We start from the raw sequence: 26,546 nt of genomic DNA on the forward strand, positions 1-26,546 counted from the left end.
AAGAAGAGCTGTGATCTGGCCCCTCACCTCTGCACTTCATTCCCTATCGGCGACTCCCCGAGGGCCAAACTCTCAGGAGCCTGTGGGTTTGCTCTGAAAGCACAACAAAGTTCTAAAGCTGCACAGGAAAAACTCTGATGAGCCTCAGCACAGGTCAACACCCATTTTCTTTGTAGCATTAGGGCATGCAACACAAGGCCCCCTCCTCATGTGGATATCCTTAATGGCCAGGGGAGTAGTCAAGCGTCGGAGAGCAGAGCCTAAATGCACAGCACATGCACACTCTTCTCCTGCAGGTGGTTTTCATCAACTTAAAAGAGAAGCCATCCTTTTCCTTCTCAAATTCAAAGGTTCCCCCCAAGGACCTGCAAAGCTCTTGGGATGAATCAGGAACAAATGGGAAAATCTTATTAAGAGTGCCAACACCAGGGGCCAGCTGGGGACGGAGGTACATAGAGGTGAGAGAAATGGTCCACTCCATATCCAGTGAGCAACCAACCAAAACATGTCAGGTCAGCCAAGGACCCTCCCCACCTCCTCCGCAACTCACATCCCATTTGATGACTTACAGAACTAGACATTTTAAAAACGTCCATGCATCAGGAAATGATACCAACCAGAACAACACAAGGCTCTGAAGGACAGGTGTCTGGCTGTTGGACCTGGACCACAGAAAAGAGAAAAATCTCTCTTCTGTTGCCACCAGTGCAGATGGACAGGATCTGAGGATCATTTCCTCAGCAGGCAAAAGCCCAGGGAAGAGGAACCAGGAAAAGGTCACGTCCAAACAAATACATCAACCAAACTAAAGGATTTCCAGAATGCACTTGAGACACACTCCGCCTACAGGACCAGGAGAAAGCTGCCATGGAACTTAAACAGCCAATCACGCCAAGGAACATTTCTGCAAATGTTTCCTAAGAAAGTTCTGTGGGGTCAGTGGCTCCGTGGAGGCAGAAGGACACCACAAAGGGTCTACCCCTGGGAGATAGAGAGCGCCCTACAGCTCCCCATCATCCACCAGTGAAACCATGGCACAAAAGAAGCACTTCATATAGAAACAATGGGGGAGAGAAAAAAAAAATCACCCCACGTAAGATGGCTTTCCAAAGTACTTATAGCACATGGCCAGGAATTCTCGGCAAAAGCAGGGAGGGCTCTTAGTATTATTGGTCATCCTACTAACAGATAACATCCATGGCTGCCAGTGATGCTTGAGTTCCTCCCAGGATGAAGAGCAACGGATTTGTTGGGCTAGCTAAGAAAACAGTTTTAAAAATCGAATATATTCAAATGGTTCTTTCAAAGTCCAGGGCAGGCATGTGTAAGAGCTGGCAGGTGTGCCCTTCCATCCTCTCCCGTTTCTAATCCAAGAACCAGGGGCCAAGGAGATCAATGACAGATGCGGGGAACTGACCCCTCGCAATGCACCACACTGCTCCTCCAGAACGCTTCCGTCTGTAACGAAGGCTGGTCCTCCACTGCGCCGTGCTCTATGGATAGCATTGCAATTGCCTCTTCTGACAGCAGCGTTCTCTGCTTCCAATCTCTTTTCCCTTGTACTGCTTTCTTCCTATGTGCCTGTGACTCCATATTAGTGGCGAGGGAAGGGAATTCGTTTTCAGAACCTCTGAATGATTTGGGAGGAAAAACAGGCCTCTTGCTGTTTTGGGACTGTGTTAGTCACTGTTCCGTAGCTATGAGGAAACATGACCAAGGTAACTCTTATAAAAGAAAGCATTTAATCGAAGGCTTGCTTACAGCCTGTCTGTTATCATCCTGGCAGGGAGCAGGTTGGAACACAGGCAGGTATGGTGCTGGAGAAGTAGCTGAGAGAGTTATATCCTGATCCACAGAGAGCAAGGCACTGGGCCTGCCATGGGATTTTTGAAACCTCACCACCTAGCCCCATGGACACACCTCCTCCAACAAGGCCACACCTCCTAGTCCTCCCTGACAGGCCACCAGGAAACCAAGCATTCAAATATATGCACCGATGAGGCCATTTCCATTCCAACCACCACAAGGACCATATGCCCGAAGCATCCTTTCTCTGCCTGTGTCTTCCACGCTCCTCTCTGGACCTGCACCGCTGGCCAGGTCTAGCTCATCTCTCACCTACGCTGCAGCCCCAGCCTTCACAGAGATGTCTTCTCAGCACTCCAAACAGCCTTTCTAATTCAACCTAAGGGATTTCTCTAAAGGCAGGCTGTGGCCATCATCTTCCCGAGGGAAAAAAAAAACTGCAGTGTGTTCTCACACTCTGCTTGCAAAATTCAAGCTCCTTGGTGCTGCATGTAAAGATGTCTGTATTCATGTGCTTTTACTGTTTATGTGTGTGAACGTTTGCCTGCATGTATGTATGTACGTACATATGTATGTATCATGGGTGTGCAGGTGCTCTGGGAGGCCAGAAGAGGGCACCGAGTCCCCAGGAACTACAATGGCTGATGTTTGTGAGTGGCCATGTGCATGCTGAGAACCAACCCAGGTCCTCTGAAAAATCAGCAACTGCTCTGAACCACTGAACCCATCTTCAGCCCCACCCTCGGTGCTGCCTGTAAGGTGAATCCAACTGGACTTGCTATTTTTTCTTCCTCTTGAATTGCCCCAAAATCCCACACTTCATTAAATCCTGCATTTCTCAGAATGCTTTCCTCATCCACACCCTCACCCATTTCCCCCAGTTACTGATACATTTCCATGAACCCTCAGGATCCACCTCATGTTACATGGTGCACAACATGGAATTCAGTCTCCACAACCACCACATTCTAGGCTACTCCCAGGGTGCTCTTGCTCTGACTAAAGCCCCTGCTGTAAGTGCTAGTGAGCACATCCACCTTCTCCGACCAGCTAAGAGGAACTTGAAGTTGGCAATCTTCCCAGAACCGACTTCCCTGCTTCGTACCCAGCAAGCGATCAGTGGCTGCAGATAGTCAGAAAGGAAGCGAACACACCCTGGAGAAGCTCCCCATAATACCACCTCGAAACCTGATCAGAACATCAAAGAGCTGTGTGGTCATTTGAATGAGAAATATATGCCCGATAGGCTCAGACACTCACGTTTGGTCCCCAGTGCCATCTGAGGAGGGTGGGGTGCGGCCTTGTTAGAGGAAGCACATCACCAGGGGTGGTCTCTCAGGGTTGACATCTTGCCTGTTCTCTCTGCTTCATGTTTGCACTTGAAGCTGCACACTCAGCTTGTTGCCATGCCACCACACCTACCGCCTTCAGCCATGCCTCCACCATAGGGGCTCTTCTCCCTTGGGAGTGGTAAGCCAAAACAAACTCCTTCTTCCCTAAGTCACTGGCTCCCAAAGTTGTATCGCAGTGGTACAAAGGTAAGTGACACAGGCTGCCTGGAACACTAATAGGTGTCACAGCTATCAGCCTCTGGGATTCCCAGAACATTATTCTTAGTCTAGCTACCTAGAACCCCAAACAAAAAACCCCTAAGCTTCTTTTGGTTTTGTGAGGCCTCAACTTTTCCATAAAACAAAGATAAACATAGGGATTTGTTTAAAGCGTACACCTCAGCACAACCCATCACTAATTACAGACTTCAATTTTAGGAACAGGCTTCACAGGTCAGGAGAGCCTCATGTCCTGAAAAGCAGGGATTCTCCAACACAAGAAAAATGGGGGGGGGGGGATCCTTGATCCTTAAGTTGTTTTAGAATACCTTATGGTAGTCTCTAAAGTAAACTTAGTTAACATCTAACAGAATCCCAGAAAAGATCCAAATCAACACAGTGAGCATGTGACACTGAAACTCGTCTGTCATTGGGATGCCGCCCACCCATGCGAGAAGAAAGCTCTCCCGGTGTGCAGCCACAGCTGTGAGAAAGTTCCACGTCTACGATCACTTTCAGCCACGTTCTATCTACAGTAGGTGTGCAGAGAGGCATTCAGCGGGACCCCTAGAGACAGTCTGGCTGAAAATGAATGCACAGAGGGTGCCGCGTGGCTTCCTGGGGAAGAACGGTACACACAGAGACCAACAAGCAGGAGGCTGTGAGGCAGCCCTTGGCTAGGCTATCTACGGGGCAGAGTGGCGTGAGCAAGGGCAGCGCCATCAAGGAGGGGAGCTTGAGTCCACCATGAGCACCGGCATTGATGTTGGGGGTCTGAGGAGTAGGGAAAGGCAACCTGATGAAAGGTGCCCTCCGGCTGTTTAGGGACAGAACGGGAGCAAGTGAAAAACCCTAAGAACTAGTAAGGAAGCAAACACTATCATGGAAGGGGGTAGGGCGACAACATCCACAGACGGACAAACAGCTGCTGTCCTCAGACAGTGTTTGTGATCATCTTCCAGCAGGGATCCGACAAGACAAGAGCCACGGAATCCACCTACCCCCAGCTTGGTGGCCTTGGGTACGAAGGACAGAACCACCAGGAGAAGGGCCAGCGCAGGATTCAGATGAAAAGATCACTCAGCACCTTTTCAGGCAAGCTCCATGGAAGCTATTACCAGAAAAGTCAGCAATAAATGTGGCTCAGCTTTAAACACAGAGTGTGAAGGGGTCACCCCAAATAAAAAGGAAAGCAAGAAAAGCCTCTGTTGGGAGCTCCCCTGGCTGCATGGAGCCAACTCACCCTGCCGAAGAAGAAAGACACCTGGACACTACACAGAACTCAGTCTCAGAGAGTGGCGGGTTTTGATGTGGCGGGTGGCGAGCCCCCCTGAGAACTACCCCTTCCTTTATTGCAGCTGAAGGACAGAACAAAGAGGAGCCAAGGTCATGCTCTGGGACGTCTTTAAACACAGACCCCCACAGGCTGTTCTATCCCAGTCATCTAAGGAAGAAGGTACGAATAAATTACTTTCTGCGGTACTGGCTCCTGCTAGCTGGCCCTAGAGCCCTGAGTCTATCTGTGATGGGGCATGTTACCATCCTAGAGGAAAGGCAACCCTGGAATAGCTCGGTCCTGGCCACGGGTAAGACCTGAAATGAACCCTAACTCTTCCAACTCCTTCCGTGCTTTGTAAACGAAAATGCAAAGGCAGCATGTGTGAGAAGCTCTCAGTCAAGGGCGGTGGCGCTCAAAAGGAAACTATCCCTGGATCAACAGCCGTTGCTGATTCTCCGACCCTGTGCTCAAAGACAGGAGAACGTTGCCTAAAGTGACGAAAGCATTTGCTGGTACTGGAGCCACTGATGTGGCTCCATCCATCAGAGTCATCAGAGCACACTGGCAAGGCTTACACGGGTTTTCAAAAAGCAGGTTTCCCTCAAATAGAATGCTGCCTCCCCAAGATTCTGATCCAGATCAAGCTTCCCAGGGGTCTGCTGAACTAGCACTGCACATTCAGCACCAACATGACAGCCTCTCAAATCCTCTGCCTGCAACAACATGCATTAGAGGCATTGAAAAATTCATAACCTTTACCCAGTGGCTCTGTACTTTACATTTTTCATCTATAATAAAAGATGCAAAAGGTTACATGCAAAGGAGGTCCTAGGCTGCACAGGTAGAAAAATAAAACAGGCCAAATAAATCAATTAAATCCATTTAATAAAGCATGTTCTAAGAAGCTATGAGGCCAGCATTTGGGAGGCAGGCAGGTGGATCTCTAATTCCAAGGCCAGCCTGGTCTCCAGATGAGTTCCAGAACAGCCAGAGCTATACAGAGAAAGCCTGTCTCAAAAAAGAAGAGGGGGGGCAGCAGCTATGAAGCAATTACCAACAATATAATTGATGCTTTACTCTTAGAAGAACCCAGGCTACTTGAGAATCTGTAAATGAGCAATGTCGGATTAGAAGCAAATTTTCGACTTTGTTATGTAATAAAACTGTCATAGTAGAAAAGAAACCTGGAGGGAAAAAAAAAAAAAAAAAAGGAAGAAAAGAACTGAGCCCAGGATAGCCACATGCCACCATGCAGATCCCATGGGAAACACTTGGCCCACAGCATCACACTCTGCTGATGTCCCTCAGCCTCTGAGAAGGTAGCTCAGTGGAGGCCCATTAGGGAAAGCTCCTTCTCTGGCTTAATATCCCAAGCTGCTATTTGGCCCTGTCAATCACCTGGTGCACCCACCCCTGAGGAAGGTGCACCTTGGCCATGCTAAGGAGACAGTGGACTATCCCTTTCATGAAATACTGTACTGTTCCCTCCCCAGCAAAGTCCATGCAGTAAACCTGCCAGCTTCTCGGAATTACACAGAAAAGCGTTTTTGTCTTTTCCCTTTTATTCCATCTGCTTTCTAAGTGTGTTTTCCCATCACTCTCCCTCCAAAGCCCCATGGCAGCCATGTGGCTGGACTTCATGCTGGACCCACTCAAACAGCATGGCATTTGTCTGCAGCATCTTTCTCCTGTGGCAGCTGCTGGGATTTACAGCTTGTTTCCCTGGGGTTCCCCTTTCCAATCTTTATTGGTTTGGTTTCCTTTTTGATCCAGTTGTAATACTCTTGTATCAACAAGACTAAGAGCCCAAAGAAGGGGAGTCCTAACTTCCCCAGTAGCATGAGTTGACTCCACTGGGATTCCCCAATATTTCTAAGAACACTTGCAGCTCCACAAAAACTACAGAAATTAACAAGGACCAGCTCGCCATACCAGAAAGGCTTGTGTAAGGGAAATAAAGGTATTCTAGAATCCCAGACGCATCAGCTAATTACCCTAAAGAGTGCAACAGTAAGGAAACTCAAAGTCTCTGGGGAGGGGTGGGGCTCTTACAAGATGATGCGTCCATTGAAAGGGGCACCCAGCATGCTTTGTGGCTTCAGAGATTGTTACTGGAGATAACCAAGTAAATACATCAGGGTTTTTTAGATGTATTTCTATGTGTGGGGGGGTTTGTCTGCATGTAAGTCTGCGTACTGTGTGTGCAGTGTCTGTGGAGGCCAGAAGAGGGCATCGGATCCCCTTGGACCTGAAGTTACAGACTGTTGTGAGCCGCCATGTAGGTACTGGGACTTGAACTGGGGTTCTTTAGAAGAGCAGTCAGTGCTCTTAACCATTAAGCCATCTCTCCAGCCCCAAGTGTGTATGTCTTAGGTCCTTGTTCAATGAAGTAGAACTAACTCAGACCTCACACATCTATGAAACAAACAGAGCAGTGTCCACCTCTAAGATCACGTTGGCATGGAACAACAGAATATGATTTTCTTGGAAAATGGGGTCCTTGAAGGGTGTGGATTGGTTAAGAGGAGGTCAACGTGGATAAGCGTGGGTCCTGACTCGGTAAATAACAGCATGATGATGTGACAGACACATAGGAAGGGAGATGGTGTGGAGAGAGACAGGGGCTGGTGCAGCTGCAATCCAAGGAATGGTGGGGAATGGACAGGGGTGGGAAGGCCATAAGGATTCCTCCCTAGATCCTTCAGAAGGACCTTGACTTTGGACTTCTGGCTTCCACAGAACTAAGAGAACAAAATTCTGTCATTTTAAACCACCAAATTGGTGTTAATTTCTTACAGCAGCACAGAAAAATATATACAGCCTACAAACAAAAACCCAAAGCAAATACAAGCCAGACACAGAACAAGATCTTCAAGAAAGGAAGCAGGTTAAGGGCACATGCTGTTTGTTAGCTCAGCCCCAAGCTACGCGTCAGGGATCAGGATGCTCACAGAGAGTGCTGGAATAGGAATACTGGATGTTTTCTCACTTGTCAGACTAGGGGTTTCTCAGTGTCAACATTATTCAGCAAGGTCCTTAGTGTGCAGAGGCCCAGGCCTCCGTTCCAGATGTAGCCCAGACTCCGATGACATGTACCTCACAGAAACACCTGGTTGGTGGCGGTGGTCCTCTGTTTCTCCACCTGGCAGTCCCAACTCACACAAACCCATCATGCCTAAGTTCACGTCAACTACGACCACGGCCAGGAATGGCCTGCCCCTTCACCTGGACCTTCCTTTGCCTGGCTTCTCCCTCATTCAGCAGTCCAGATAGTACCACCTCATAAAAATCTCCCTGACCACTCACTTGTGCATTCTTTTACCATTTACTGTGAACCTGTCTCACGGCATTAGAGATATGCCCATGAACAAGACAGCCAAGGTCCACAGAGCTTATGCTTTTAAAATGCTTCAAAGATTTACTTTATTTTTAATTGTGTGTGTGTGCATGTGTGTGCACGTGTGTGTGCGCATGTGTGTGTGCGTGTGTGTGTGTGTGTGTGTGTGTGTGTGTGTGTGTGTGTGTGTAAGAGAATGTGCACATGAATGCAGTTCCCCAAGCAGACCAGAAGAGGGCATCAGATCCCTTGGAGATGGAATTTTAGGCAGTTGTGACCGCCCAATATGGGTACTAGGAACCAAACTCTGGTCCTTTATAAGAGCAACAACCACTCTCAACCTCTGTAGCATCTGTCCAAGCTCCATGTTTACAATCTTGGTAGTAAAGGCATAACAGGCACCTGGCATACTAGCTAGAAGCTCGATACTGGGTTCAGGCTGGCTTGAACACTGGGACAAGCCACTGAACATCTTCAGTTTCAAGATTTTAACAAGTTAAAACACATATAAGGGCATGAAGAAAACCATTACCAAATAAACAGGGTAATTGCAGAGCCTAACAAATTTCAAGGAAGGTAACACAGCGGAGCATCTGGGCAGGGGAAGAGTCTTTTGGACAGTCCTTAAAGAAGTTACATCATTAGGCTTATCCGTTCTGAGATCAGCTGCTATACTTTGGTTCCCAGGTGACACCATCTCAAGTGTCACAGAGACACTCAACAACCCTGCTGCAAACAGCCACTCCTTGGCAAGAATCTGGACGCTCCCATAATAAAGATTTACGCTCCCATAATAAATAACCCTTTGGCTCCTCTGGGCCCTGGGTCTGGCACAAGGGAGCCACTCCCAGAGAAGGAGGATGAGTAAAATGTTCCCAGTGCTATGACCCACCAAGATCAAACCCAATCAAACTGACACAATCCTTTTAGAATCTACTGAAATTCCTAAGGTTGGGAAGAGTCCCAACGGCCCCGAGGGCAGCTTGGCAGGGATCCTCAGTCACAGCTGCAAATGCTGAATCTTCAAGAGGTGGAAGCCTGCCAACATTTGCACCCAGAGGTGCTGGAGGGTCAGAAGGCACCTGTTTTGAAACTAAAGGCACATGAGACACTAATGTAATGGATGAATAAAGGAAGAAATCTGGATATTCCTGGGTCTGAATGCATGAAGTCATGTTCCTTTCTTAAAGGTAACTTGCAGCAGGAATCTCTAAAGGGTCTTATTAATAAAATCAAACCTGAGCCAGGTATTGGGGTGAATGCTAGAAGATCAGAGAAGCAGAACAAGCCACAGCTTCCTCACCTCGCCAGTTCCTCAGCTGATCCTGTTTCCTCAGACTGGAAGACTCTGAGTCCTTATCCAGAATGAATCTCACCTGAACTGTTGCTCCAAAGCCTGAAAGCTTAACCAGCCAAATGCTTTTAGTTCCTGGTCTTTGCGCCTTATATACCTTTCACTTTCTGGGATTAAAGGTGTGTGTCACCATGCCTGGCTGTTTTCAATGTGGCCTTGAACTCACCGAGATCCAGAGGAATTTCTGCCTCTGGGATGCTAGGATTAAAGGCGTGTGTTACCACTGCCTATCCTCTTGTTTAATTTTGTGGCTGTTCTGTCTCTGACCCCAGATAAATTTCTTAGCGTGCACAGTATTTCAGGGAACACAATACCCACACAGTGACTATGTGACAGGCAGTCTCAATTGCCTGGCCACAGGCATGATTTCTCTGTGGACAGACATTTTAAAACCTCAATCAAGCTTTAGGCAGTGCTGGCATGCAGGAGGCAGAGGCAGGCAGATCTCTGTGAGTTCCAGGCCAACGTGGTCTACTAAGCGAGTTCTAGGACAGCCAGAGCTGTTACATAGAGAAACCCTATCAGCAAAGGAAAAACAAAACAAAACTTAAAACCTCAATCAAAACACAAAACAAGTAAGCACTGTAACATGAAAGTCAGATTGATGGTAATGGAACTTACCAGCTACATACTTAGCCAACTTGTAAAATCTTAGTATGGATTCAAAGATGATGAAATCAGCTCTAAAGCTCTAAGACTCATGTCCATAGTCTCACATTTATTCACCAGGCAACATGGGATGCACCTCTCTCTCTCTCTCTCTCTGTCTCTCTCTCTCTGTCTCTCTCTCTCTCTCTCTCTCTCTCTCTCTCTCACTCTAAGCGTAGGCTTAAGAACTTTATACAAACTCAGCTCCCTCCTGCCCATCTCCTAATTTCCAGTCCTCTGGTTCCATGAATCTGCAAGAACAGCCTGGTATATAGAGTCTTCCTCAGGCTCCTTCCTCAGGTTCCTGCTTTACATGCACTCATACCTTCAGCACTGATGCTTGGAGCCAGCCCCATCCAGAAAATCCACATCCATCCACTGTGAGCCGCAGGACAGGGTGCCCCTCTAACTTCTCAGCTGCAGATTTGACTTTATTCAGTAGCCGGTAACTAGAGAGGAAATGCTGGGGGCAGCTGGCTAAGTGGTCATTAGCGGGGGTTTTAGGGAAACGTGAGGCTGCTGTGGATCAAATATAGGAGCTTTCACATGCCAGAAAAGTTCTCCAGAAGGAAACTTAAACCGAGACCCATAGGCTCAGTGACTAGGATCAGACCTCAGACCCAGTCTTTTGGAGTTTAAGACCCAACTCACCCAAGCAGCAGGGCCCTCAGCAGCCAGTGGGCAGGGCGGGGCTGCCAGAGCAGTCAGTCATGAAGAAAAGTGGAGCATGAATTCACCAGACTAGGGTTGAGCATGACAAAGGCAGGCAGTTGTATCATGTGAGGACATGGATGACACTCAAGCCATCATGCTTAAGAGTGTAAGCCAGACACAAAGAGAAATCCCGAGAGATTCCACTTCTATGCGGTCCCCAGGACAGTGAAATCCAGAAACAGAAGGTAGAAGGGCAGGGCTGGGGGAGAGGAAAAGGGAAGTTAATATGGAAGAGACACTTTCAGATGTGAGGAGATGCCCAGTGTCCTGGGACTGTGCCTACCACAATGCAAATGTGCTGAGCATCACTACGCTGTGCCTTGAAATACGTGGTTCCAACAAAGAACTTTCTGTTGAGTACCTTGATTGCAATTAAAAATAAAATGTTTTTTTTAAACGATCCAAACTCAAGTCTCCTAACTCCCAACCTGAACACCTGGCCGCACTGCCCCTCCCCGAAGCCAGTGGTGAGAAACAGCAGGACCTTCTGAGGCACACTACACAAGGGAGCCCAAGCCAGGGCTTCCGCTTCTGAGGAATGTAGGGAATTTTAATGAATCTCAGCAAGCTTGATCAGTACTCAGATCAATAAAATGGAGGCCAACAAAGGCAGGCCAGGGGGTAAATGATCCACACCAGAAGATGCCTGGCGTTGGGCACACAGCAGGTCACATGGTCTCTCAGACTGAGGACACCTAAGAATCAGTCAGGAGACCAGTGAACTTGCTAATTCTGGTCTGGCTGCTCCAGAGGGGCCTTAAGTTGTGCATGTGTAAAAAGTGTCCAGGGCCAGCAGGACCAGGACTTATCCCAGGAGCATGAACTGGCTTTGTGGAGCCCATTCCCTGTGGCCTGTGGTGGGGACACCTTGCTCAGCCTTGATACAATGGGGAGGGGCTAGGCTCTCCTTCAACTTGGTATGCCAGACTTTGTTGACTATCATGGGAGGCCTTACCCACTCTGAGGAGTGGATGGGGGTAGAGTGGGAGGGAGGTGAGGAGGCAGGAGAAGGGGAGGGAGGGGGAACTGGGGTTGGTATGAAAAATGAAAAAATGTTAATAAATAAATATTTTTTTTAAAAAGTGCCCAGGGCACAACATGAGTGCAAGGGACCACACTATGACACTCAGTTATCCCGAAAGGACTCATGGAAAATTATTTCCCCACAGAGCCAGGGCTGGGGGTTCATGGAATGTCAGCATTCAGGAGCCTGAGGCAGGGTTGCCATGAATTTGTAAGCTCTGTAAGTGTGGGTTACACAAAGGTATTCCAGGCCAGGTGGGGTTACCACATTGTTTTATACATATGGGTGTGTGTGTGTGTGTGTATATACATACATATATGACAGCCAGGGCTACACAGAAAAACCCTGTCTGGAAACACCAAGGAGGTGTGGGTGGAAATCCCAAGGGTCAATGAGATGGCTCAGTGCTGTCAAACAAATGAGTACATACACACACACACACACACACACACACACACACACACACACACAAAAATAAATAAATAAATGTTTAAAAAAATAGTATACTAAATTTCTCTATAAAATAAGTGGTGATTATTAATAATACTCTCTGTGTGTATGTACTAATTATCCTTATAATTTCACTGTGATCATTAATAAGTGCCCACAACAGGGCAGAGTGGTTTATCTATTATGAAATGTAGTAAATGACTCCCTCAAGGGTTGACTCACACACCACATCCCACAGCATTCTTTGTTACAACTCCAGTTTAAACACACGCGAGCGTGTTGATACACACACACACACACACACACACACACACACACACACACACACACGTCCCTCGTCTTAAAGGACCAGACAAATCAAACAGCAATGTCATGATATTAAAGGTGAAGAATACAGTGTGTGGCTGTGACTGAGGGACAAGACCTTTCACACTGCTTCAGCGGCTAAACTGATAGACGTTATTTCTGTGGAAAAGCTCCCAACCACAAAATGGATTTATCTGAACTCATCCCGTTGTAAGCTGAGAAACATCTGAACTTGCAATGGTTAATGACATTTGAAGCGACCATGGGTTTATTGGACTGTATGTCGAATGGATTTTTAATTTTTTACAGTGGGTTTACTGGGAGGTAGCCCCATCATGGATTAGAAAACCATCTTTTAATTCCCCTTCTCAGGACCTATGCTAAGGAAATGGCCCAAAAGTTAGAATTTTACATGGAAATACACACATGGGCAGCAGTGCTTCTTAGCAAGACAGTAAGCATGAGGTATACGCCCTGTGCATTTCATGCCATGCCATGTCATTACAGCTCAGTGAGACCCGCATTCCCCCAACTCCCTCTCTAGGAAGATAGGAGCTTAAGGTGACCCCAGGAGAATCTGCCTTGGCTTTGAAGGTGGCAGAAACGAAACAGGTAGGGACGGAGTTCAGAAAGCGGGACAGCATCGGAATCTGAGGCTCCCACAGCCCAGCAGTGTTCAGACAGAAGGGCAAAGCAGAGTCTTCTACATGTCATCCCTGGATGTCCAGGTGGGAAGATGTACTCACTGTCCTTAACCTATTTTCCTCCTAACAGCCAGCCCAGGCACAGGTAGCAACAGTGGCGGTCCACAGACTTCTTCAGTGCCCTCCACAGCCCAATCTACAGAAACAGACCCTCCTTCGGGTCCCTCACCAAGGTCTAATGGATGTTTAATTGAGAATTTAGTACAGCCTGGTGCAGCCTCCGAGGTATAGGAAAGGCGGTAAAACAGATGTTTATAAGCCACCAAAGGGTATTTGTGTTGCAATCATTTCTTCCTTAAATGGAAGAAAATATCAAGCAATAATTTAAATTTGTGTAGTAAATAACAAAAAACAGTCAAAGAAAAATCTTAACATTGCAATATACCTGAAAAATTCAATAACAGCATAAGCTACATTAAAAGTATTTGCTTTGGCTGTTTCCATTTTTTCTATTCTTTGATTTTTGTATATGCATTTTTGACAAATTAAAACTCCCTAAGAGTTATCAGGAAATTCTAAGAATTAAATTCTATATTTGTGTTGTAAAGGTCTCTACTCCTTCAGCCTCACCTTAGATTTGTAAGATATCGCCAAATCATTTCCCCTAATCTAAGGAGAACCCTGTGGTTTTCGTATATTCAACCAAACAAACTTAAGACAGCCCCTGGTTATTTTCCAGGAGCAAAGCCAAATGTCTCAGCATAACCTGGTCAGCCGCTGGTCCTGCCGGCTCTGCTCATCACTCTGCTCATCATAGGGATGACGGTAATGAGGACACAGAGACAGAAACAACCTCTGTGACCCTGAGTGACCAAGTCCTATCATTGCTTAGAACTCTATCTAGCATGTTCCCTTAACCCAAAATACTCTCCTCCCCCCGCCCCCCCCCCACCCACCCGAGCAGGAATAACTCACCACTGAAGACCTCACTCTCACTTGCCTACCTCACTCTCTATAGCCCAGAATGTCATTTCCCCAGTTACCCCAAAGACCCTATTGTACTGGCACACTTTCCACAGTTCTTACCAAGACATTCTGAGTGCATCTCTCTTTGGTTGGAGGTTTAAGACTTAGATTACTTACTGAACAAAGAGAAAGGATTCTGGGTGCTGGGCCTCGCCCTGGAGCTTCTCATGCAGAGGGTCTGCGATGGGGCCGTGATCCCTCACAGGGGCTGCGACGGGGCCCAGGATGCATACTTGCAGCAGGCTGTCCAGATGCTGATGCGGACATGCTGCAAGACTCCCTGAACTGAGACTCTTAGAGGAGAGGCCTTCATCCCTCATGCCAGGACCAGTGCACACCCCAAGCTCAGGGTTGTCAGGGATAATTGAGTCATTTTTAAGCTGTTTTTATTGCACTTACTAAAATGAACACACAGCTCACAATGATGGGACAGCTTACCTCTACCTGTTAAATGGACCACAGTTGAATAAACACACTCTTTTTCCTTGGCCAGACCCCTGTGAAATCAGGGACCCCCCAATAAATACAGAATAAAAACGTCATGGACCTGATATCCCCTTTTTCACATGAGGTCTTTATGAAAGCTCTTCACATTACATAGAACCATCAAACATTCTCTTTTGCTCCAGGCTAAGCCAAATAAAGGCAGAAAAGAAGAAACCAGAAAGGATGCGGCTAGTATTTCATCCCCAACTTCTGTCTGGTAAAAGCCAGAATCCCTCCCCTGCTGTGGATACCGCTCTGTATAAATAAGATGCTGATTGGCCAGTAGTCAGGCAGGAAGAATGCGTGGGACAAGCAGAGAAGAGAATTCTGGGAACAGGAAGGCTGAGTCAGGAGACACTGCCACCATGAGTACCAACATGTAAGATACTGGTAAGCCATGAGCCACATGGCAAAGTATAGATTAATAATAGAAATAGGCTGATTTAAGATATAAGAACAGTTAGCAAGAAGCCTGCCACAGCCATACAGTTTGTAAGCAATCTAAGTCTCTGTGTGTTTACTTGGTTGGGTCTGAGCAGCTGCAGGGCTGGAGGGTGAGAGATTTGTCCTGACTGTGGGCCAGGCAGGACCAGGAAATCACTATAGCAACACTTGCCTAAATCCACTTTTTTTGTTGTTGCTTTTTTGTTTTTTGAGACAGGGTTTCTCTGTGTAGCTTTGAGCCTTTCCTGGATCTCGCTCTGTAGACCAGGCTAGCCTCGAACTCACAAAGATCCGCCTGGCTCTGTCTCCCGAGTGCTGGGATTAAAGGTGTGCGCCGCCACCACCCGGCTAATCCACTTTTATATTCTCTATTCTGTCCCTCTCTTCTCCTTCCACAAGCAAAGAGCGTCAGTGTGTAAATGACCTTCCCATAACAGTGAGCTCTGCCTTCCCAGACACCCCTCCAACCAGCTTGTGAGAAAGCTTGAAGGACAGAGGCAAAAAAGAAGCCTGTCTAGGTGGGAGGGCGTCCCAACATGAACGGCTTGAGAGAGGAAGGAGAAGTCGTCTCTGCTGAACAGTAGGAAGAGAGTCTATGAAATAGGGAACATACCCACATCCCTGCAACATATTTCTTCCTGACAGCCAAAATCCAAGGCATGACCGGTGACATGGCTGACCGGTGACGTGGCTGGGAAGAAATTTGGATTTAAGCCTTAAATGATGTATCACAGGATCAGATTTTAATTTGTCTCAGTTCCTCCTGTCACTGCGGAGTGACAGTGATCTGACCAGCTTCCTCTGCCTCACTGATAAAGAACAAACGCCAGCTGAGGCTTCCTGGAAGCACACATCACGAGCTAACATCTATGTGGGTACGGCTTCATCCAGCATTGAATTAAGACCCTTCTCCTTCCCTTCTGATTCTCTTCTGCCCATGTTCTCGAAGAGCATAAGGTCGGTAAATTAGCAATGGAAGTTGTACCTGCTGGAGAATTTGCCCAGACAGCCCACCAGTCTTTCAGATCTGACCTTGGCCTCTAGAAAACAAGAAAACCTTTATCAGGAAGAATGCCATCCTTGTAGTTATTGGTCTCATTAGAGGCTTTACATAAGAACTAAATTTACTTTGCTCTTTCAAACCAAAACCTTCTGAAATGTGCTGTAGTCCCAAATTAACACCCAAGCCATGGGAGGGTGCAAACAGTGTACGGAGAAAGAAGACAAATGTGTCTCTTCCACCGCTGGCAAACACAACCTCTGAAAATAGACTGAGCTGGTTGATTGCTACATCAGCTGCAATTGTGTTTTACAGTCTATTCTTGCCAAGGGGAGACATGGTAAACATACCAAACTCCAAAAAACCCAGCCTTTTCTTTCAGAACAGTTTCTCAGAACACAAGAACAGGCAGCGAACAATTAATTAATTAATTAATAAGGAGCAAGCTGATCCCCTGACAGCTGAGAAGAGAGACTTCAATTACGCTTTACGACGAAGGTGATAATTGACTTATATTCCGAATTGACAGATGTGATGACTGATGAACGTGGCAGGGGGTGTTCTATCCCTCAGATGTGAAATCACCAGGGAACTGGAGCATCATGTTTCTAACTGTCCAAACCTTTTCACATTTTCTCCTAAAATTGTTTAACATTAATGAAGTTCTATAAAATTTTTTATAGAACTTCCATATTCAGCCAGGATAAGTAAGAGTCAGATACACAATCCTAGGGCAGACAGCTAAGACTGGACACAGTATAGGACAAAATTCCTTTCAGACACCGAACAACCTGTAGCTCAGGACAGTGGTCCCTGGCAGACCGGAAACAAAGGGGATAAGGGCTGCAACTGAGCCAGTATCCTATTGCCAGGACTCGGGACATCCAGGCAGGACCCTGTAGTGGTCCAGTCACATGGCTGGAGCTAAAGTCAATGGCTCACCACCCTGCATTTGACAGCAGCTGAAGAGAGCTCCAGACGTGGCTGCCTATTGGATGCCAAATGGAAACTCTTGGAACTCGATGTTCTATTGATGGATCTGATTTCCTTGCTTCCTAGTTAGTGTTCACCTAACTACAGTAGTAGTTCACCCAGCCAGAGCCCGTGACATCTCCCCCATAGCCTCTCCTAACAGCACCAGCACCATGCAGACAGACACGCTCTCGGTGACAATGGCCAGGACTCTGCAGACAAGACACTGAGCAGGCACTGCTGAGACTTCCGGGTTAACAGATGGCCCTTCCTGATTCTCTGCCATGTTCCAGGGAAGAGAATTTCCTTCACAAGTGGCTTCTATCCTGGCACACAGAAAGCATACCGTAAAGAACCACTGATTACTTACATATTTTCCTCAATTTATTACACCCTGCTGCACCAATCATAAGTCCAAAATACCCTGGGCCAGCGAGATGGCTCTGCAGGTAAAGGTGATTGTTGCCCAAGCTGATGACCCGAGTTCCAGTCCCTGGGACCCACAAGGTGGAAGCAGAGAACTGACTCCCACAAATTGTCCTCTGACCACTGCAGGTGCTCAGCTATAGACTCACACATGCGCCCACAAAATAAATAAAAATTTTAAAATGTAATGAGTCAAAAACATATTAAGTAGAAAATGCACTTGATTTCCCCCATCTACACAATAGTGTCGCTTAGCAACGCCAACATGCTGCAGAGTACCAGCTGTTTCCTCTCGTGACTGCGGGCCTAACTGGGAACTGCAGCTCACTGCCACTGCTCAGCATCGAGAGAGAAATTCAGATGGTGTATTGTCAGCTCAGGAAAAGAAGCAGAATCAAAGTCCCCAGTAGGAGTCCTACTGGATTTCTATCATTTGCTGACTGTCACTAAACAAAAATAAATAAATAAACTAATTAAATAAATATTGCTAACACAGAACCATCAAAGACCATGAGCACCTGTAATTGGTAAACGAACAAAGTGTCCCGGCTAAAAGAAAGAATCTTGTTTTCTGAATTCATTAACTCTTCGCATGCAGATGGACCTGAGCAGACTAAGTAGATACACTTTAGTAACGATGTCCTTCATGGAGAATAACCCCTGAAGATCCCAAGAACATGGAGTAGGTGGTCAAGCCTCTCCCTCCACAATAGCAATGTCTATCACCAGTTGAGAGACTCCGATCCAGATTGCTCACTTCTTTTATAAAAAGGACAAAAAGACAGTCAACTAGGAAAATTAATTTTGAACCAATCTGACAACTCACCTGATGCCCTGTCCAAAGAAAAGTGCTGTGGTTGGGGAGTGCTGTCTGCCATGATTTGGAGAAGAGTAAAATAACAGTCAGGCTTGAGGTAGCCTGTCAGGCTAGTTTTATAAGGTAAAGAGGTTTCAGGTTGGCTCAGTGGTCAAACACTTGCCTACCATGGATCAGGTCCTGAGTTTAATGCAGGTACACACCAACAAAAGGAAAATCAGAAAAAAAAAAAAATTAAAAGGCTTATTGAGCTCACAGTTCTATTGTTTTAGAGACCAAGATATGGGAGCCCCATTGGTTTGGTCCCTGATAATCAAAGAAGAACCCTGACATGAGGAAGTAACCACAATTCAATCCAGGAATTACAACGCATAAAATATAAAATAATTGACAGGTATGCCCCAATCAACCTAAAGACCACCTCTGACTTATAGGTCACACATTGCCTTTCCAAACCACCACCATGGAACCAAGCTCTCGCTGCATGAACCACTGTGGAACAAACAACATCCACCCAAGTCATCTTCTGTCTCCATTAACTTCTAAGAAACAGAGGGTCAGAAAAAAGGTGTGGGCATCATGACTTTCCCTCAATGATATCCAACATCATCGTCTGTTGACCTCAGAAGAAGAGTATACAAACTTTCAAAGCATTCAATTATTTAAGATACTTCTGACTGGTAATCGCCCATGAAAAGATCCCCAAAAGAAACTGCAGTTCACAAGTCATTAATATGCATAAGCTCCCTATTTTATCTGTGTGCACACTACACCATCAAAGGGAACTCAGAAAGAGAGCTGACTTTACCCACATCCTCACAAAGCTGGCAACAGGGTGCTAACCCAGAAACCATAACGACCATGCAGGAAAGCAGAAGCAGTTTCCTCTAAGACATGTAATCTGTGTGTAAGGAGAGAGTGGGGTGCCTCTCTCCCTGAAGGACAACAGCTAAACCAGAACCGATCAGACCTGGAGTAGGAGAAAACCTTCCTCACTCGGACTGACAACGGGGAGGTGACCACATGCAACATACTCCTGTAGCTACCAGACTTCTCTGTACCTCAGTTTCCCTCACTGGATAAAATGAGATAAAGCAGTCTTCATACCTCCTAATTGTCATTAAGAGGAAGAGATGAGACAGTAACAGGAACCATACACAGTAAGTATTCCACAACCATCATTACTTACATGTTCAATGTAGCATCCTCCAGCCTGTGCCGTATTTGTCGGTAGCTTAGCAACAGACAGTGTTGAGTCAGAAGCTTAACAAAAGTCTCATGCAAAGGCTAAGTATTCACGGTCCAGTATTGTTTTTCCTTTCCCTGAAATTTGCTCAAATCCTATGTGCAGTAGTAGGTCCAAACTATTCCAAGTCCTGTGGAAAAAAAGGATAACGGAGGAGCACATCACTGGTCTCTCCCATCCCCATTCCACATGTCTGCATACAGCCCCAGTCTTGAAACCAAATCAAACCAATCCTTGCTTTCAAAGTAAACAACTGGGCCTGTGAGAGGGCTCAGTGAGCTGAGGTACTTGCCCAGAGACTGATGACCTAAGTTCAAGCCCCAGATCCTACAACGTAGCAGGAAAGAACCAGCTCCTAGAGTTGTCCTCTGACCTTCACACACACAGTGGCATGCATGGATCTGCACATGCTCACAACAACACACACACACACATTCAAATCAATCAATCAATCAATCAATAATCTAACTAATCAACTAAATTTAAAAGTAAGTAATAGGCCGGGCATGGCAGTGCACACCTTTAATCTCAGCACTCAAGAGGCAGAGGCAGGTGCATCTCTGTGAGTTCAAAGGATAGCCTGGTCTACACAGCTAGTTCCAAGATAGCCAGGGCTACAGAGAAACCCTGTTGGAGGAGGGGGCAATGAGTAACAGATGCTATCAGAGCTGCCCTGGTCCCAGATAAACAATTCTAAGCAGAGGAACTTAAGAGAAGCCTTATGTTTTCAATAAGCTACAAGAGACAGATGAAACTGCCAACTGTCCACTGCAGCTAGAACTAAGGAAAGAGACAGGGATGCTCTTATGATCAGTGTTCTGATTCCAGAAACCTCATCAAGCACCATAAGGCCATCAAGATTCTGTTAAAGATCAGTAAGACAATCACTGTACTATCAAAGCAGAAACACTGCAACATGATGATCACAGTACCACTGACTGCCAAATCAGCACCGTACACATGACACCATGTTTTGTAAACTAAGGATAAGGACAGAAAATCAGATGTGATTTCTTTATTTGACTTCTCTTTTCTATATGGAAGGAGCTGCTCAATTTTTTTCAGGGTTAAAAAAAAAAAACAAACAGCATCTCATGTGCATGGAACATCACAAGTGAAGGGACACTTGGCAAATAAGACACAAAAGACTGACTGAGGTATTAAGTAACCTCTGCATCACAAGCATTTATGACACTTGTTTAAAATGCAAGATCCATTTGTAGAGCACTCTAGCCTATACTTCCCAGTCACTGAAGAATAGAAACATGTTCCTGCAGCTAATCTCTAGCTAACAGAACACACATAGAAAAATAATGTATATGGTGAACTTGAAACCACAGATTAGAGATGGCAGAGCCACAATGTGGAAAGAGCCTGGGTTCTAAAATTACCATTTAGGAGACAAATAGAAATGGAAAAGAAATAACCTTCTGTTCAGTTAAGCCAATATATTTTGGACTCTGATTTAGGAGTCAGTCTTTCCTAATAAATGCACAGGGTGCTACTTTGGACATGCCAAGGAAGAACACGGATTTTCCTTTAAAAAATTATTCTGAAAGATATAATTAAAGAAAAGTAAAATACAAATAATTGTGACTGGGGAGGTTGGGGGTTAGCTCAATCCTGAATCCAGAAAGAGTAAGTGTGGATTTACAAACAAGGGACAGGGTACAGGGAATTACTAAAAGGAAACTTCAAGAGTCAGAGGACTGTGGTGGTTTGAAAGAAAATGGTCCCCAAATGGAGTGGCACTATTAGGAGGTGTGGTCTTATTGCAGGGAGTGTGTCACCGGGAGGGTGGGCTTTGAGGTCTATTTTGCTCAAACTTCCATCAGTGTGACTGTCAGTTGATTTCCTGTTGCCTGCAAGATGTAGTACTCTCAGCTCTAGCACCACATCTGCCCACACGCCACATGCTCATCTTCATGGTGATAATGGACTGAACCTCTGAAACTGTAAGCAAGCCACCCCAACTAAATGTGTTTCTTTATAAGAGTTACTGTGGTCATGGCGTCTCTCCACAGCAATGAACACCCTAAGTAAGACAAGGACTCTTGCTCAAGTGGCCTTATTTTTATTAGGGATGGCTAAAAAACCGCTTGTACTTAAAGGTCAAAGATGAGAGATGAGCAACTTGATCAGCTATCAAGGAGGGCAGAGTGGGCAACACTGCAGGATTCTAGCAAAGAATTCTTAGCAAAAAGATTGGGACAGGAAAGGCAACGAGAGGCCTGGGTCAAAGTCAAAGCCTACTGGCAAAGAGGCAAATAGAGCCTGATTCCAGTGTGGTCAAGGACAGAGTCTTTGTGAAGATGGACCCTGAGATTCTTCAAACATCTCAGACATACCTGATCCTCGGGATTAAAAATTAGAGTTAAGCCAGGCAGTAGTGGCACACACCTTTAAACCCAGCACTCGGGATGCAGAGCCAGGCAGATCTCTGTGAGTTGGAGGCCAGCCTGGTCTACAGAGCGAGATCCAGGACAGGCACCAACACTACACAGAGAAACCCTGTCTCGATCAAAAAAAAAAAAAAAAAAAAAAGTCACAGTTAATCGCTTTGGAACAGTGACAACAGAAGTCACAATTGCCTAAAAAGTAGAAGACATGGATGCTTTCATCCCACAGCTCTAACCGAAGAGGAAAGGAAGAAAAGCTGGTTGGGTTACCACGGGGGCTGTGAAGGGCATGGCCAGGCCTGGATAGGCCCTAACTACTTTGGTCATTAGGAATAAATAATCAGGCTGTCTCGTGACAAGCAGGAGACGATGAACAGGATTTCAGGGCCTGCTCCACAGACACTATGAAACCAGAAGGAATGGGGAGAACTAATCTCAGAGCAGTTACCTTGGAGAGTCAAAGATACGCCAGGGCACACAAAGCTCTTTAGAATGGCCTGCTGCCTCTACAGGCCAGTACATACGTCCTCATCACTGTGATTTAGGGTTGCATTTTTCAAATACTATTTTAAAATTCAGTAGTAGGGGATGCAACATGAGCTAAAGCGTGCACGTGGAAGTCAGAGGACAGTGCTGTGGAATCGATTCTCTCCTTCCCCTTCACATGAGTTCTGGGGGCTCAACTGGTCAGCAGGCTAGCATGGGAAGCACCGTTACCCAACGTGCCATCTTGCCAACCCAAAGGACCAGTTTAAATACCACAATTAAAAATCACATTCAAGGGGCCTGGAATGATGGCTCGGTGGTTAAGGGCACTGACTGTTCTCCCAGACGACCTGGGTTCAATTCCCAACACCCACGTTGCGGCTTACAACTGCCTGTAACTACAATACCAAGGGACCCAAAACCCTTAAAAAGGTGGAACACCAGTGCACAATAAATAAATAATTTTAAAAAAGAAGAAATCACATTCAGGCTGAAGAAAGGACTAAGCGGGAAAAGGTGCTTCTGTTAAACCTGATGACCAATCCCACATCCTGGAAAAAGAAAACTGACTCCTGAAAGTTGATCTGTGAATTCTGTATGTTGCCCACAGTATGCACTGGTATATATGTACATACACACAAACACACACATGTACACACATATATATACCATAATAAACACATGAAACAAAAAAGAGAGAAGTCACTTGACCCACCATCACACACTACTGCAACAGGCACCCCCAGATAGCAGCAGGCTCCTGTGGTCCACCAGTCTTCAAACAATCGTATTTTATAGCTGTAGTTTCTAAAAGGAGCCTGGAACCATAGTGGCTTTCCAAATTTTCATTCCCCGGGAAGCTAAGAGTATCCCCATCCCTCTCTGACATCCCCTAAAAACTGGGATTTGAAATTCATTGTATGCAACATAAATCTGACTGGTTACATAATAGAAAACATCAGACAGCACTGGCTCCCATTCAAATCATTTAGAACAGATTTCATAAAAGCAGGACCTCACGGGATGCCGCCTCCCACAAGCCAGAAAGAAGCCAAGGCCAAACCACAGGCTCTCTAAGCTGTTCAGCCTTGGACCCTCCTCGGTCTCCAGTGAAAACAGCCAGAAGAATCGAAATTGATGAGATTTCGTTCCATGAAAAACTTGACGAAAATCCACTCTAACCTCTACTGCTCCCCACAAGCAGACCTGTGTTTCTATGAACAACACTAAAGATAAGCTGTCCCATGGAAGTTACAGGAGCAGCCAGCCCACACTTTGAGTGCACTCTGAAGTGGCAGTACTAAGGACGTTTCATTTGCGAGGGCGTTGTCATTGCGGACAATGTAGCGTTGCATGGGTCTACATCCACACAAGGAAACAGCAACCAGAGGACACAACTTCCTGCTTTAAAATACATCAGTACAGTGCCACGAAGATTTTCCACACATTCTTATTGCATTATAATCTCAAAGAAAGAATGGTGAATCTCAAGGAACATGATGGCTTAAAAATATAAAGTTCCTCATCGGACAAATCCCATACTTGTACCCTGGAGATTTAACAGGAAAAAAAATACAGTAAAAATGACTAATTACTATAATATTAATTTTCATACTTTATCTCTCACTGTCAGCCCAGGGAAAGTGATCCTGGGCTCTGTGTCATCATGGCAGCAAACAGTGACGGGGAGTCAACTCAACCCACACTACCACCAACTCAGCACCCTCTCTAAAAAGCAAGGAAAGGCTCAGACAGCCACTACCGCTGTCAGCAACTTCAAGATCAGCAAGGAGCAGGGCGTGTTTCTATGGGAAATGTCACCAACGGCAGGAAGGAAACCTCAAATGTCACAAGCTAATAAGAAAGGTCTGCTTCGATAAGTAAATCTCATCCTAGACCAACATATTAAAACTCCAAGCCCTCACTTCTGTTTTAGTGAGGGGTGGATAATTATTTGGGGTGTATTTGTTTTCTATCAAAAGGATCTGGAACCACTTTATTACTATGACACTATTTGGCATTAGCATCCTGTAGAGTGTTTAGTGAAGAGTATTCTACAGAATACTCTTTTTGTGTGTGCGCACACACGCTTTTCTGAGACCAGGTTTCTCTGTGTGGCTTTGGCTGTCCTGGATCTGGCTCTGTAGACCAGGCTGGCCTTGAACTCACAGAGATCCACCTGCCTCTGCTTCCACCACCACCACCTCCACCTCCACCTCCACCACCACCCAACTTCTAGAATGTTCTTTAATTTTTTACTACTATTACATTCCCCTTCATTTTGCTGAAGAGGGAGCAGGGCTCACTCCAAAAGGCTCCTTCATGTCAGTACAACTTTGTGGTAGATAATCTGGCAAATCTGTAAAGTTTTAGGCATCCCCTACCTATCCTTAATGTTGTCTGTAATCCCAACACAAGGGACACACACCTTTAGTGACTGCATAAAATTTCAGCATAGCAAAATGCTGCTCCTACCACAGTCCATCTGGTTAAAATCTCAGGCATCCTGGCATCACTCAAAGACCTTAAAAAAGTCTAGAATATCCCAATTGCTTGTAACATCCAAGGAGCGATTTAAGAGCACCATCCCTTATTCTGAGTTGAAATGTGTCTGCTGAATTCTCATAGCCGGTCTCTCCGATCCAGAGAAATGAGTGCACACAAGAAAAAAAGAACAGCAAATGGGCCTTCATCACTTCCATCTGGGCCTTGGGTTTATTGGATGTTGATTTCATGGTTTTATGTGGTTGTTTAACCCCACCATTCACTGAAATTCCTGTAGCTGAAAAAGAAATGAGCCCTCCGGCTGCTGTCCAGGGCAGTCAGCTAAGTGCTGGTTAAAGGGGCCTCCTGACCCAGACAGCCACTTGAGACACAGGCAGCCCAATCACTCTGTCCTGGGAGCAGATTAGCTGGTTACCGCTTCCAGGGAGAAAGAAGGCTGAGCCTCCACATGAAACCTTTCCTAATCATTTCACCACGGACTAGGTAAGCAAAAGCAGTAATTATGGGCATTACCGAGGGAAAACCAGGCAATGATTACATGTGAAGAAAAAGAAACAGAGAATCCAAAAGAAACCAGAAAGACATACAGGGCTGGGGGGGGGGGGGAGAGGACACGCCTTTAATCCCAGCACTCGAGAGGCAGAAAGGCAGGTGGATCTCTATGACTTCGAGACCAGCCTGGTCTACAGAGTGAGATCCAGGACTGGCACCAAAAACTACACAGAGAAAACCTGTCTTGGAAAGAGAGAGAGAGAGAGAGAGAGAGAGAGAGAGAGAGAGAGAGAGAGAGAGAGAGAGGTACAGAATTCCCTTCATTAAGTAATTTATGCATCTTCCTGAGTGGCATGATGAAATCTCATGCCTCTGACCCTGTCCTGCTGTGTCCCACACAGGACAGAAATCATCCCTCTGCTCTGTGTATCAGCACTGTATACGTACGCTAGTCGCCCAGTAGACAATTAGGTTCTTTAACAGCTGTCACAGTATCACATACTGCACTCTGCTGACCTTTATTTCATGTCATCGCGGTACCAAAGCACAACAGCAAAGATACTACAGACTCGTACGTTCCAAACAAGCTGTGCAATATTTCCTCTGAGGGAAAGGGTGAACGTTGTTGATTATGGCAAGAAGAAAGTTGACATGCTGAAGTTGCTCAGATCTGAAATTTACAAATTCACCTTTGGCAGAAAAGTCTGGGATTGTGGACAACCACTAAGCATGTGAAAATACATCCCCACAGGTGAGGACAGACTGTGTTGTAGAGTGTCCCCAACATGACAATGGGAAATAATCATCCACTAAAATGAGGAGAAAGAACAACTTTGGTCACAGTGGCAGGCCCTACAGCCGTGACTGAACCATGTAAGACAGCCCACTAAAACCTTAAGACAAAATGCCACTGGCATGATGGTCACCGTCATCATAAACAAAGGGCAAACACAAAGATCTAGAAGGAAATTAGAGAGAAACAGTATGTTATAAAAAAAATTAAAAAAAAAAAAAAAAAAAAAAAAGTGGGTTTAGCCGGGCATGGTAGCACATGCCTTTGATCCCAGCACTCGGAAGGCTGAGGCAAGGGGATCTCTGAGTTCAAGGCCATCCTGGTCTACAAAGAGTTCCAGGA

At 46.0% G+C, this 26,546-nt stretch overlaps 1 protein-coding gene across 5 annotated transcripts in view; it reads right to left on the bottom strand.

Annotated features, from left to right (window-relative positions):
• Tiam1 (TIAM Rac1 associated GEF 1) overlaps positions 1 to 26,546 on the bottom strand; it is a 374,882-nt gene that overhangs the window by 251,843 nt on the left and 96,493 nt on the right. For 2 of the 5 annotated variants that reach the window (XM_036203277.1, XM_036203275.1), the window contains exon 3: positions 19,473 to 19,659. The exons of the other annotated variants lie outside the window; for them this stretch is intronic. The gene's annotated coding sequence lies outside the window, so the exon portion shown is untranslated. The remainder of the gene's footprint in view (positions 1 to 19,472; positions 19,660 to 26,546) is intronic. 5 annotated transcript variants of the gene reach the window in all.

The sequence above is a fragment of the Onychomys torridus genome, chromosome 12 (genome assembly GCF_903995425.1).
Source record: "Onychomys torridus chromosome 12, mOncTor1.1, whole genome shotgun sequence".
Classification (NCBI taxonomy): Eukaryota; Metazoa; Chordata; class Mammalia; order Rodentia; family Cricetidae; genus Onychomys; species Onychomys torridus.